The 15,487-nt window shown below is 43.6% G+C and overlaps 1 protein-coding gene across 2 annotated transcripts in view; it reads right to left on the bottom strand.

Moving 5' to 3' along the window:
- RUNX1 (RUNX family transcription factor 1) overlaps positions 1-15,487 on the bottom strand; it is a 211,268-nt gene that overhangs the window by 168,433 nt on the left and 27,348 nt on the right. The gene's annotated exons all lie outside the window — the stretch shown is intronic.

The raw sequence follows: 15,487 nt of genomic DNA, 5'->3' as shown, positions 1-15,487 counted from the left end.
GTTTTCTGTCTTCATTGCCTGCTCTCTACGACGCATACATTGATAAACGGATATGCCTTTCTGCTATGCTCAGCATAGACTGGGCACGGGGAGGTCATTCAGCAGCACTCAGAAGAGGCGAGGCAGCAGCGCCAACCTTTCTCACCCATTCAGAGTCAAGCGGCATGGGGGGGGGGTGACACCGGAAGGTCTACCACCCCACAATCAGCCTGGCTCAGAATGGCTCACCCTATTGAACTAAGGCTTACACCATTTTAAGAAAGACACCCGTTTAGGTTTCCCTTCTGCAGATCCATCAATAAATGTGTCCCTGTTTAAACCCAAAATACTTGTGTCACCTCCTTATTTCCATACTCCACTTTCCCACAAATGCCTTTCTGCCGTGCCCGGCATAGCCTGCGTGAGGGGAGTCCATTGCGGGTGGGGGTGGGCATAGGAGGTGTGGGGTCTGCCATTGGTGGCTCAATATTGTGCCACTGAGGAGGGGAGGGGAGGGGACATACAGCCTACTTAGGAGCTTGTGCCCCTCCCCTCCTCCTCTTTGGAAAAGCGGCTCCCTCCCTCCCCCGTATTTTATTTATTTTTATTTTATTGCATTTTTATACTGCCCAACAGCCAAAGCTCCTGGGCGGTTCACAAAAACTAAAACCATTCAAAGTATAAAACAAACACTATAAAAACATGATATAAAATACACATTAAAAATTGATTAAAAACATACCATACATGATTAAAACAACTTTTAAACTTCCTTAAAACATCCTAAAAATTCACTGGATAGGCCTGCCGGAATAGATCAGTCTTTATTGCTTTTTTAAATGCTAAAAGACTGTCAAGGAGGCAGTGGGGGCTTGCTGGTTACCCTTTTGGGGGCCAAGTAGGATTTTTTTGCTCATAATCTGTAATTGGTTATGAGTTTTTTTTCTCCTACTCTACACTGCAAGACAGGCTAGGGAGTAATAAATAGACTGGAATTAATTCGGTTGATAATACAGAAGGGTAATGGCTTGGGCCCACTAGGCGCTGTTGTTATTTATTTATTTATTTATTTATTATTTATTTATTTTATTACATTTATATACCGCCCCCCCCCCCCAGCCGAAGCTCTCTGGGCGGTTTACAATTAAAAATAGTAGACATTAAAAGTATACAAAAAATTTAAAAAACATAAAAACAGTATAAAAACAACCACAGTATCCATTTGAAACAACAATTCTGGGGTCCATTAAAACAAACTTAATGTTATTAAATGCTGTTAAAATGCCTGGGAGAAGAGAAAGGTCTTGATCTGGCACCGAAAAGATAACAACGTTGGCGCCAGGCGAGCCTCATCGGGAAGATCATTCCACAGTCGGGGGGGCAACCACTGAGAAGGCCCTCTCCCTTGTTGCCATCCTCCGAGCTTCCTTCGGAGTAGGCACTCGGAGGAGGACCTTAGATGTTGAGCGCAGTGTACGGGTAGGTTCATGTTGTGAGAGGCATTCCATCAGGTATTATGTTGTTGTGTGAGAGCTGCAGACCATCCTCATAGTCACCACCACTCCTCCATCCCACGTGTTTGCTCACTCAGCTGCAGCCATACATCCTCCAGTTCTGCAGCTGCCGTTCGAAGCGCTGGCCAAGTCAGCAAGGAAGCAAGTCGCTGCCCACGCGACTCTCTCACCGTTTTCTTCACCTCGCACTGAGCAGGGCCCCGCCAACGCCACTTCTGGAAGCTGCTCTCGCTGCAGCCAAGGACACCCCACCATTACGGACCTCGTGCTTCTTCCCTCTTTCCTGTTCCACCCCTGCTTTAAGGTGGAACTGGCTGTGCTTAAAGGCGTATTAGTGGTGGCTCACTCACTTTCCTGTATCCCTTAAAAGCCTCGATTCGACAGTGGGGGGAGGAGGAGAGCTTGGGAAAGTGGAGGCGGTCCCAGAAACATTAGGGTGGGTGTGCCTAAGCACACTTGGCGCACCCCCTCTGCTCACCAACGTATAAGCTTAGTATATGGATCTGGCAGTTGTGAGTGAAAGGAAAGTGGGAAATAAAGAAATGAGACACGTATGTTTTTTGGAATGAACAAATCAAGGGTCACAGTTATTTCAAATCTTCAAGGAAAAACCTCGGCGGGTCACTAATCTACACTAGCAACTAGCCAGGTATTATATCGGGCAAAACATTCTATGCCTGTTGAGTGACATCTATAAGATCGCCACCCCCCAGGACTTCCCCATTTAGGGAAGGGCAGCCTTCCCAAGTCACCCCCTCCTGGGCCATGAAACACTGGGTGGATAAGGTGAGTTGGCCTCACAGGTAACCCTCAGCCTCTGCCATCACCTGTGACCGAAACAGTGCCTCAGAATGATCACCATCCCTGTTTAGCCATTAGACGGGCCCCCCTCAGGGTAATAACACCTGGTAAGCCCCATCCATGGCCAATAGCACCATGTGATCACTCGAGTAGTCATCGCATAGGTCTCTTTCCTCCCAACACCACAAGCAATGGCCTCCCGTGGCCAGGCAAGCTGGACACGGGTCGGGGCAAGTCATTTCTGCTTACATAACAGCCTTCCCCAACCTGGTGTGATCCAGATGTGCATATTTTTGAAACATTTAAATGGTCCTGCTGGCTGGGGATGATGGAAGGTGTAGTCCAAGAGTGAACTAGATTGTGGAAGGCTGCTCTGCAAGATCTAAGCATTAGGTGCAAGTCTGTTCATCTGCCATGATGAAAGCCCTTTCCTTGGCAATGCCTACACCTTTTTGTACTTGCATCATTCAGATGCTGATTTAGACATATGCTGCTGAAACCAATGCTGGGTCTTTGCTGTTTATGGGAAATGGTGATTTGGTTTTGGTCAGTTCAAAGCAGATCGCCACAGTAAGCAAATAAGATTGACTTCCATTTCCAGCCCAACCCATCCCTTGGGCACCTTAAAACACACCACCAAGAACATAAAAGAACCCAGCCAAAATATAAAATACTATTTATTTTTTATATATAAAAAAAACAGATTAAAAGAAGTTCTCCAGAACTGCTTAACACCAGCTGTTAAAAGTCAGCCCAAACAAAATCTTACAACACTTCTGGAAAATGATCAGGTCTAAGCTGCAATGAGCCCCCTGGGAAAAGGATTTCCACTTGTTGTGCAGACATTTAAGCTTTTTCAGATGATTTAAACACACACACACACACACACACACACACACACACACACACATTTTCCCCTTAGTACAACAGCCACATTAGTCCTGATCCAGCAAGACTCCGTTGGCTTGTATCCAATAGTGTCAACCTGCTAACTTCTACTGCTTGTGGAAAACCGTTTTTCATCTTTGTGCAAGTGTTAAATCAATTCCACTTGCACAAGCCTTTGCACAACTCATTAGGAATTCATTGGTCTTTGATTGCACTTGTTGGGCTTGCTGTTCCATAAGTGTTTGCACAACCACTTAGCAGAATAATGCCATGTTTTGTATTCTATTAGAGACAACTGGATACAACCCATTGTCTCTTAATATTATTTACTGATTGAAAATATATCTGAATCACTCTTCATCAAAAGGATTCCAGGGCTGTGTGCAAAAGTATGAATAGAAATATTCACATGGACACAGAAATACAATATAATTAAAAATAAAATAAGAGAATAGCAACCAACAAAGAAAGATAAAAACAGAATAAAGCATCAAAGCCAACAGAGAAAAATTTCATCTAAATGCCTGGGCACATAGAAAGCTCTTAGCCTGGTACTGAAATGAATGTCTGTGCCACTTGCACCACTTTGTGGAGAGCATCACAGAGTCAAGGTGCTATCACAGAAAAGGGAGAGGTTAAACGCACAGGAGCACTTAACTAGAAGACTGCCAATTCCCAAGTGTTTCGTCAGTAGTGAGTGACTAGGATGAAGAAAAATACAAGGGAAGGAAATTCTCCCCATAAAGATCCAGAAATGTCATATTTCAGCCTGTCTGCAATATTCCTCACCAGGTAGTACTGGGTACGTATCACCTGGGTGACACCAAATATGTGTAGAGGTCCTCCACACATGCAGATGACACATCTAAAAAGGGCTCAAGTGTAAATGCTTCCTGCTCACCTTTTTCTCAGTCAGCACTTAGTAGAGCAGGAGCTAAGTCTGGAATGGATTGCCCTCACACATGTTTATGCAGGGATGGCTCTACCATTAAGCGGAGTGAGGCAACTGACTTAGGGGGAAGTTGCTGGGGGACCACAGTGGCAGCTCCCCAGCCATTACTCCTGAGTCTGTTCCAGCCATTCCCCTCTTTTGGGGGTCACACCTCTGTGTGCCATACAACCTACCTGGCACCCCCAAAACTAGCCTACTCCTCTCAGGTGTGATGGAGGATGCTCTCCGGCTTCCAGTGTTGTGGCAGGGGATGGGAGGAGGCATCTGGCCCTTTGTCTCAGGTAACAAAATGTCTTGGGCCAGCCCTGTATTTATAGATAGTAACCAATTACATTTAAAGTACTTGAACAACAATTGAGGGCCTATGTTGCACCTCCCTTCTTCGATATGCTCATCTAGAACATTTCTGTTAATGTACTAGTCTGCTAAAAATCTAGTTATGCAAACTTGGATAATACAAGTATTTTTGGGAACAATGAGCTTCTTTAAACAAGCATTTTAAAGTGTACTTGTTATTGGCCACTCATGGATGTTTGCGGGTCAGTCTCCTGTGCATCTCCCGCTCCATTTTCCCATTCTAGCGCTATAAATAAAACCTCAGAAAACCTGACTCTTCTGGGATAAATCAATATTTGTCGGGTTTTCCTGCTTTGTGCAGGCAAAGTTATGCTATAAAATGGCCACTAGAGGGAGATGTCCCATTAAACTGCATTGAGGCTGTACAAGCCACACGGTCACTGCTCTCTTCCCTACGTAATTACAGCTTGTTGCAGAAGCAGAGGAGATGCAGGAAGCAGAGCCACTGTAAGGGAATGCAATTACCTCCCGGCTGAAGGAGCTCAATATAAGCCTGATTCCCCTAGACTCTATTGGTGCCTACTAAATCCTGAAGAAATATAAAATGTTATTTGACCTTGCTTGTTTATCACCATGCTAGCTGTGTTTGGGAAAGCTTCAAGATATCATCATCATCATCATCATCATCATCATCATCATCATCTCCCTTTGATTCTCTCTGAATAATTTAGAGCCATTTCACACATGGTATTCCTGGCTCACAGAAGTAGTGGGGGCAATCTTACAACCGTGTATGCTGCTAGGGTATAGATCTCTCTCTCTCTCTCTCTCTCTCTCTCTCTCTCTCTCTCTCTCTCACACACACACACACACACACACACACACACTTGTGATTATATTTGCTGGGAAGCTAAACCTGGAAGCCAATTCCCATTGTGCATTTGTGCAGTGAAACAGACACGATCAGTCTTTACCTGTGCTGATGAAAAGCTTTGGAAGTGCGCGTACCCATGTAGAAAAACTGTAATGTGTAAAGTCCTCATAGAACATTAAGTGATGTATTGTTTCTTGCTTACCTTCCTTTGGATGTAGGAATACTAAGAGAAGTCAATTCCCTCTGCTACTTATACTTTCTGCTGAACATTTCTGAGGATAGTGTTCCTCCAAGTAAGCCTGCTGATTTGGAACTTGGGATTCTGAGTGTGATGACAGCTCCCCGTTACCACCCTCATGTGGTGTTTAAAACACAAAGGCTTGCAAAAATCCTCCCCCAGGAGATGATGTGTGTACCTTGGCACCGACTCTGCTCAGAACATTATTAAACTCTTTGGAAATCATTCAGAAACGTACGTTTATTTGTAAAACTTTTAACGGTTCGTCTTTTAAGAGCAACAGCTTGTCTGCAGTCCTGGAAACGCCATCAGGGGTCTGTGTGACTCAATTTATGACTCAGGAAACTGCCCATTCTGTCCTTCAAAGCACATTTTTAGTTCCACACTTCAGTCAAGCTGAAATCAGATCAAGCCCAGCTTCGCCCCCTCAGAGCAATTGGATTAGGCCACACGTACCACATGTTAAAGCAAAGAGCTAATTGCTTTTATTTTTTACATTGAGGCACTCTAAGATGCTTCCTTGTTATTGCCAAAACTCTCTCTATGGGCCTAACCATATATTATGGGGGATGCATAGCTGCTGTCAACCCACAATCTGCTCCCCTATTCCACCAATCCCTGCATTTCTTCAGTAATGTTTTGTAAAAGGATTGTATGACAGTGTCATCACATTAGTTATTTTCCTGCATTTCCATGTCTTCTCTCTTACAGTGGACACTCCTCTATTTGAAGGGTTGCCAGAGGATCTCTATTTGAAGGCCTCTTTTATTGGGATGGCTGCACTGACCATGTCTGATTTAAAGATAATGAACCACAAAAATGGTTGCCATTTCACAGCTAGCACCTAAACAGCAGACTTACCAGGTAGATATAAAGGTCAAGTGGTCACATTTTTCCACACTATGGTGAGATGTACTGTATTTCTACTTAAATTATGAGATCGCCAAGTTCATATTCCAAAATGGCTATCAGAGTTTCACTGATTCTGGAACTGTTTTTAGGCTTGTCTGACAGCTTAAAGTTGTTTAGAGTTATTTTTAGATGTATATTTTTGTGTATGCTGCATGTTTTTATGGTTTTAAATTTTGTATATCATTTTTAATTGTTTTAATCTTATGTAAACCGCCCAGAGAGCTTTGGCAATGGGGCAGTATAGAACTGTAATAAATAATATTTTTTGGCAGCATTACTAATTCTACACAAGTACAGAGAGCTGGGCCAGATCTACACCAAGTAGGATATAACACTTTGAAAGTGATTTGAAAATGATATATGGAATGTGTCAATGGCCCCAACAGTTGTCAATACCTTTATAAACCTTTATTATTATTATTATTATTATTATTATTATTATTATTATTTATTTATTTATTTATATAGCACCATCAGTGTACATGGTGCTGTACAGAGTAAAACAGTAAATAGCAAGGCCCTGCCGCATAGGCTTACAATCTAATAAAATCATAGTAAAACAATAAGGAGGGGAAGAGAATGCAAACAGGCACAGGGTAGGGTAAGCAGGCACAGGGTAGGGTAAAACTAACAGTAGAAAGTAACAGTAGAAGTCTGCACAACATCAAGTTTTAAAAGCTTTAGGAAAAAGAAAAGTTTTTAGTTGAGCTTTAAAAGCTGCAGTTGAACTTGTAGTTCTCAAATGTTCTGGAAGAGCGTTCCAGGCGTAAGGGGCAGCAGAAGAGAATGGACGAAGCCGAGCAAGGGAAGTAGAGGCCCTTGGGCAGGCGAGAAACATGGCATCAGAGGAGCGAAGAGCACGAGCGGGGCAATAGTGTGAGATGAGAGAGGAGAGATAGTTCCTGCCCTGGAAGGGTACAAAAACCCGGTCCCTTAACGCTTTGAGAACTATGAGCTAAGATTAGCAAGGGATGCTAAAAGCAATAAAAAGGCTTTCTTCAGATACGTGAGTAGTAAAAGACAGAGGAAAGAAATGGTGGTTCAACTGCTTAATGAGGATGGCAAATTGATAACAGATGACAAAGAAAAGGCTGAAGTGCTCAATTCCTACTTTGCCTCAGTCTTCCCCCAAAAGCGGGTCTATGACCCCTCTGGAAAAAGTGAAGCAGAAGTTGAGGGGGCAGGATTGCAGTTTGAGATTGATAAACAAATGGTCAAAGAACACCTAATTTCCTTGAATGAGTTCAAATCTCCAGGGCCCGATGAACTGCATCCTAGAGTAATGAAGGCGCTAGCGGAAGAACTCTCAGAACCTTTGTCTATTATCTTTGCAAAATCATGGAAGATGGGTGAGATGCGACTGGAGGAGGGCTAACGTTGTCCCTATCTTCAAAAAGGGCAAAAAGGAGGAACCCGGGAACTACAGACCAGTCAGTCTGACATCCATCCCTGGGAAAATTCTGGAGCAGATTATAAAGAAGTCAATCTGTAAACACCTTGAAATCAATGCAGTGATTAGTAGAAGCCAACATGGATTTGTCAGGAACAAATCCTGTCAGAATAATTTGATCACATTTTTTGATCAGGTATCCTCCCTTGTGGACTGTGGGAATGTGTGGACATCATATATCTTGACTTCAGCAAAGCTTTCGACAAAGTGCCCCATGATATTCTGATTAACAAACTAGCTAAAAGTAGGCTAGATGGAACAACTATTAGATGGATTCACAGTTGGCTACAGAATCAGACTCAAAGAGTACTTATCAATGGAACCTTCTCAAACTGGGGAGAGGCAACGAGTGGGGTACCGCAGGGCTCAGTCATGGGCCCAGTGCTCTTCAACATTTTTATTAATGATTTGGACGAGGAGGTGCAGGGAACCTCCTCGTCCAAATAATTTGCTGATTGTGTCATCTGCAAATTATCAAATTTGCAGATGACACAAAATTGGGTGGGCTAGCTAATACCCTGGAAGACAGAAACAAATTTCAAAGTGATCTTGATAGGCTGGAGTGCTGGGCTGAAAACAACAGAATGAAATTTAATAGGGATAAATGCCAAGTTCTACATTTAGGAAATAGAAACCAAAGGCACAGTTACAAGATGGGGGATACTTGGCTCAGCAATACTACAAACGAGAAGGCTCTTGGAATTGTTGCAGATCGCAAGCTGAATATGAGCCAACAGTGCAATATGGCTGCAGGAACAGCAAATGCTATTTTGGGCTGCATTAATAGAAGTATAGCTTCCAAATCACGTGAGGTACTGGTTCCTCTCTATTCGGCCCTGGTTAGGCCTCATCTAGAGTATTGCATCCAGTTCTGGGCTCCACAATTCAAGAAGGACGCAGACAAGCTGGAGCGTGTTCAGAGGAGGCCAACCAGGATGATCAGGGGTCTGGAAACAAAGCCCTATGAAGAGAGACTGAAAGAACTGGGCATGTTCAGCCTGGAGAGGAGAAGATTGAGGGGAGACAAGATAGCACTCTTCAAATACTTAAAAGGTTGTCACACAGGGGAGGAAGGACAGCATCTCTTCTCGATCCTCCCAGAGTACAGGACACGGAATAATGGGCTCAAGTTAAAGGAAGCCAGATCCCAGCTGGACATCAGAAAAAACTTCCTGACTGTTAGAGCAGTACGACAATGGAATCAGTTACCTACGGAGGTTGTGGGCTCTCCCACACTAGAGTCATTCAAGAGGCAGCTGGACAACCATCTGTCAGAGATGCTTTAGGGTGGATTCCTGCATTGAGCAGGGGGTTGGATTCGATGGCCTTGTAGGCCCCTTCCAACTCTGCTAATCTATGATTCTATGATTCTATGATAAATTGCTAATGGAGTTGGCCCTTTCTCTGCAACTATGAATCCCATTTGTAGAAGAAGGGCAACGGGATTGCTACCAAAATGTCTTCTGCTACTGTCACAGCTAGGGAACTCTATGGAGATCTTCTGTTTGCTGACTCTCCAGTTCCTCATCATTGCTTCTAAATCTTTAACCAGCTTTTCCAGCTGCCTCACACAGATACTGTCTGCCTGGAATGGGAATTATGGATGAAACAGAAGGAAAGAAACATTCAGCTGAATTTTAGGAACATTTGCTAACCCAGCAGTCTACTTGGGCTGCAGAACAATCTCCTGAGGGAGATGGTGGGAAGCCCCATTGCCTGAGTCATTTAAAACTAGACAGGATAATACAATTGAGAACACACAGTAGGAAAGTATCCTGCCTTGGCAGAAAAAAGTTTGGATGACTGTATGTAATTTTTGTACTGAATTTCCACAAGGCTATGAAAACATGAGGAGATGAAAACATTAGACGTCTAGCTCTTTGAAAACAAAGCAGAGAAATCGCCCTTGAGAATTCTGGCAAATATCCATCCAAAGACAACGTCCAGGTCTCTCTCTCTCTCTCACTCTCTCTCTCTCTCTCTCTCTCTCCCCCCCCTTGGCTTTATCCGCAAACTGGAAAAACAGTAGGCAAACCTAGAGCTTTATCAATCAAGAGTTTGTCAAGTTAATCTAGAGCTTGTCATCAAGTTAATTGCATCAGTCTTTTCTAGATTATGCTGACTGCTTTGACACTTCTCTCAGTTCCTTTACTCATGCCTCTCTCCCCCCCCCCCCACCCCCAGCCTTTCTTTCCCATCTGCAAATAAGCATTATTTTCTCTGTATTTTGTCAATATTACTTTTCTGGTGACCGTGGCACACAAGTATACTTACTATGTGCCACAGCTGGATCACTGTAAATCAGGGACCTCAGGCCTGGGGGCCAAATCCAGCCCTCCAGAGTTTTTCAGATGGTCATGCCCCCTTCATCTTGTCCCACCCCCTTTTCCCTGGTCACCAATTATTCAGTGGTTGCTCAGCTTTTGTGCACGTTTTTCCCTATTCTAAAATATTGAAATGACTCTCCTAAGGCTTAGCTACTGGCAGTCAGAGCTTTAAGCTAAAATATGCTCTTCGATTTGGTAATTCTGGCTGCACCCCTTTTGCCTTTGTCCTCACCTCCCACTGGAATGCGGCCTCTGAGACCTTCTCCACAATGGAATTCGGCCCTTGAGCTGAAAGAGGTTCAACACCCATGCTCTAAGAATTAACATTTTCAAAGCATAGTTTTAGATGATGTCTGAATCAGGCAATCTATTAAAGAACATCATCCTGCTTTCCCTAAAATTTGCTCAGAAAATCAGCAAACTCAGGAATGTCCACCATCACTCGTCCCTGTTCCCTAAGGCAAAACAACAGGACAGGATATTACTAATAAAAAAATAGTCATAATGATGACAAAGAAACACACACACACACACACACACACACACACACACAAGACAAGGAAGGGAAGGCAGAAGCAGCTGCTGTAAAAAAAAGCTCCATGGTGGTGATAGTGGTGTGACTCCCCTGAGTGGCACAGAGTTGGCTGCCATTTGCATCCCAAAATGGAGGATGCTTGTAGGTACTCACCATTCAGGGTGCAAAAAAGCTCCATCCCACCCACAAACAATTCCCAGTACTGGCACTCTCTTGGGCAACCCACAGCTGGCTGACATTTGGAGGGCTTGGAAGCCACCCAATCTCCAGCTGCAAATGAAGATTCAAGGCCCAGTTCAAGGAGGAGCAAGCTGAGCCCACTTTGGACTAGGCTTGCCCCCCTGATTAGAGCAGGAGTGATTGAGTCATCCCACCCCTACAAAGCGTGGCTTGAGCATATCATAGCTTGCTCACTTCAAACACCACAGCAACTTATGCTGTGCTCAAACCAGATAGAGCGTGTGTGTAAGTTCAGATCACAAGAGGGAAGGAAGGAGTGTGTGAGCCCAACATAAGAAATGTTCAGAACAAAAGCTACACAATTTGCTCAAACATCACCTTATAACAATATAAAAAATACCTGGATTTAGTTTGTTGTGAATTTTTACACATTGCATTTTATTATTGAGTTTCTACAATGTCTTGTGTTGATATAAAGAAGGTTTTTCTTTAATAAAAAATTGTAGGTTTTGTTCTGTTGTGTTTTTTAACAATTGTGTTTTAATCTTGAGCGGTCAGGAACCCATTCCTCTTGGTTTGACTCTGCAAACCATACTTTGGACATTACATCTGAACTGGGCCTGGGACTTTCAAGTTGGTGTCCTCACTTGCTCAAGAGGGTGTCAGAATAGACAAGGTAATTTCCCACATACTTGAAGGTAGGAATTTGTTACGTATAAATTTATTTAGTCAAACTCAGATGCCCTCAGGTTTCTCATTCAAAACCCAGGGAATGAATTTGACCCTAAAATAGTAGCCAGCACTATAGCACAGAAGAAATCAAACGACACATACAATGGAAGGGAGAGATTTTGAAAAATTGCTTCACACATAGGTTGAGTGTAGGCTGAAGGGGGATTTTCAATTTAAGCCATGAATTCAAGTGTGAAAACAGGCCAACCGAATGGGGACTTAAAGGTGTTTCCCCTGGGTGCACTTTGGTAGTTGTATGGAGGTCACCCACACATTAGATCCTAAGTGTGAAAACTACAGGCAGATAGTTTAGGCACCAAATGTGATTACTGCACATACATCAGTGTAGTACTAGGGTTTCCCCACAGCAAAAATGTATAGTGTAGTTGACATACCCATGTATCTAGTGGAATGTATCCCATTGGGAAGGATGCAGCTAGATGGAAAGATCACTGCCTTAGATTTCACCATGTTCAGCAAAATATTGGTGACAGATGATGGAAGGAGAAGAGATAGGGCAGGAGCTTGAAGGAGAGGTGGACTCAAAAGTAGTTATTTTACAGTTTGTAATGAAGATTGGCATATATTTGAAATGAGACAGGATGGATCAAGAAGGACAAGGAGAACTAGAAGACAGGAGGGGGCGAGTTGAAGGAGAAGGAGATGGGGTCAAGTGCTTAGTCATGGAGTCAGAGACTAAGTGAGGAAGAAGGAAAGGGCAAAGTATAGAAGATGACCATCAGATAGGATCTTGTGCAGCTGCTCCTTAAAGAAGATGGAAAGGTCTTCCATGATGTGAAGGAGTCAAGATGGGGACTTTCTTCAGGGACTTGGGCTTGAGCCATAGACCTTATAGCCTGGGATGTAGGCTTAGGCCTCAAAACCATCTACAGGCATGGAAGGGAATGGGAGGGAATGGAAGGGAATGGGAGCAGAAAGAGTCATCCGGTAATTGGTGCATGGGGTGGAGCCTCCAGATAGATACATATACTAAAGCCTGGCCTCTAGCCTCATGTTCTGCCTGCATGCCTGGGCAACAGAACTCTGGCTGCTTTTGGTCTAGCTAGCACTGATTCCCAAGAGTAATTGCTCAGGGAGCATCTGGGCCAGAGTGTCTACTCCCTGAGATAATGGAAGAGTGTTAGCTGGATCAGAATGTGAACACAAAGCAGTGCTTCTCACTTGGCCACAGGGTGCCCACCACTGAGAAATGCAATGAGTCAGTGGGGGCAACTTCCCACGTCACAATGGTTGGAGTACCAGGAGCAAGTGCAGCATGATTTTCTTGCACAGTTTTTACCTTCCACGCCACCAGACTCTTTTTCCTGGGTGGCCAATTTGCCCTCTGTCAAGCTACTGAAACTTGGTGATGACATAATCTCTGTGTGTGATTATGGCCAGTATTACGGCCAGTATTGGCATGGCTGACATGGTTGGACCTGCTCCTCCTCTTCACCATTGCAACCCATTTGTTCACCTGCCTCTTGCTCTGACCCACACAACAGTGGCATTATGAAGGAGGAGGAGTAGAGGCCATAGTTTACATGCTCATTGGCTTTCTGCTTGGCAAGCAAGATGGTAGCAAGAGGAAGAGCAGGCGCAGGTGACAATGCTGGTGAGAAAGCAGAGGCATGGAGGGAGAGGGGCTCTCCAAAACCTGTCTTGCCCAAGGGCCCCCCAACACCTGGAAACAGCACTGTGTGAGTCATCCCCAAGTAGCTTTCCTGGGAGAATCCCAGCCCCCCAGGCTGCATAAGTTTGCCATTTTTTGTCTACACCCTCCATATTGTATATTTGGTCTACATCTTCAGTGCTGCATACTTCAAGTGGGGGAAACAGTGTATATTCTAGTATGCTTACTTCTGTTGACAAGGTAATAACAACATAATTAACTTCTAACACACATGGCAAGCACGTACATACTGCTAAATCATACTGTTCTGTAGACAGGACTACAGGGATTATTTCTATGATAATTGATGGTGTTAGGCTTGGACAGCAAGATGAAATTTCACTATAAGAGGGCATCAAACATAAGCATGAATAATAAGACCAGTGGTCACTGAGAGTATAATTGAGAAGCAGATGCATGGCTTTTGGTAAGAAAGCAAGGTCATGTGGGTTTTGAATAATGGGCAATTATCAGTGGTTAATGTTTGCCCTAAAGAATTTAGAGAGCATCAAATGGAAATGTGATCTATGGAAAGGAAAATACTATGACTACATCTTGAAAACGATGCCAAGTTGGCTGAAATGGGACCTAATTTGTTTTTGTAGTGAAGCTTATTCTTTGAAAGTCAAATACATTAAAACAATAAAGCTCTGGGAGATATGAAATTATCTGGAACGGGCACATGGTTAACAGCCAATATTTCAAGGAAGAACTGTTAGAAGTATCTAAGTACACCAGGAAAACAGCAAGAATGACAATGTGAATAACGGATCTAACTCATCCAGCTTGTAGCTTTAGTGCAAAGGGCTGATCCAGGCTTGAATGAAAGGAAGGGAAAGATTCCCTTTGACAGTGGATTTCAAACTACTGAGGCCCTCCACAGAGTTTGGCATCAAGAAATCCTACAGAAACATCTGCACAACTCCAGTAATTACTGCTTGGTGATGCGAACAAAAATTAAATTGGACAAAATATTTACTTGGAGTCTTTTCATAAGGGGTAGGCAACCTGCAGCCCTCTGGATGTTTTGGACTACAACTCCCAGAACCCTTGACTATTGGCCATGCTGAGCTGGGTCCAAAACATCTGGAGGGCACCAGGTTGCCCATCCCTACAAGTTTATCTACTGTAGTCATGGGCCTGATCCAGAGAACTACAAGCAAATCAGAAGTCTGGAGTCCCATATGATGAGTTGCACTTTTCATAGGGCGATTGTGGCTGGAGAGCAGAAGCTACTCACAGCTGCCAGGTTGGAAAGGAACCACCAGACTCAGTTCAGGTGACTTTTTCTTCTTCATAACAGTTCTGTGGAACTCAGTCCAGACTTCCCTTTAACTGTTGCTTCCCTGCTACCTAACAGCTGTTTCATGGTGTTAAGGGGTTTGCTCAACTGTGGAAAGGAGGTGTCCTGAGACGGCTCCCGCTCTCACCAACAGCAGTGACCAGTTGCTGAGCATAGAGAAGAATAAGTCATCACTAATAAAAGGGACATTTGCTACCTTGTCATACTGTCAAGGGATGGGTGAAAATGTTGTTCCAGTTCAAGTTTGATGAGAATTTACCAAAGTTTGCAAAGTTTTCCATATTTGGGACAAAAATAACTTGAGATTTAAAAGAAACTGAATTTGAGAGAAACTGAAATAGACAGATCCATCCATCTAGGCCCAAGGCTTTAAATACTAATAGCTCTTGAAAGTCTGGGTTTGAATTGCCATGCTAGTGCTGAGTTAGGGTTGCAACCACTTTCTCTTGACAGGCACTTCATCTTTAACAGCTAGATAGCAGGCAGGTATAAGATTGTTGCCTCCATGCTGGGAATAGCTATACCTATTGAATTTGACTGGTCCCACTTGGGTAAGGATTTCATTTCAGTTTGCTACTGATAAGAATTTACCAAAATTCACAAACTTCACATTCGGGAGAGAAAGAATTTATGATTTAAACAATCTGAATGTGGGAAAAAGTGAGGTAGCCCATTGCTACTTACAACCGGCTATCATCATTAGTAGGAGAAATGCGCTTGCAAACTCCTCTTGCTGATGAAATGCCCCATATGATTTCATTTAGGCCTCGCATTTATTCCTTTTAGAAAGATGTGGGTGGGAACCCACCTTTAGGGATTCTCCACAGCATGCT

The sequence above is a fragment of the Elgaria multicarinata genome, chromosome 5, assembly GCF_023053635.1.
Source record: "Elgaria multicarinata webbii isolate HBS135686 ecotype San Diego chromosome 5, rElgMul1.1.pri, whole genome shotgun sequence".
NCBI lineage: Eukaryota > Metazoa > Chordata > Lepidosauria > Squamata > Anguidae > Elgaria > Elgaria multicarinata.
Note: the sequence above shows the minus strand (reverse complement) of the source record. Positions and strands in the feature narration are given on the sequence as shown.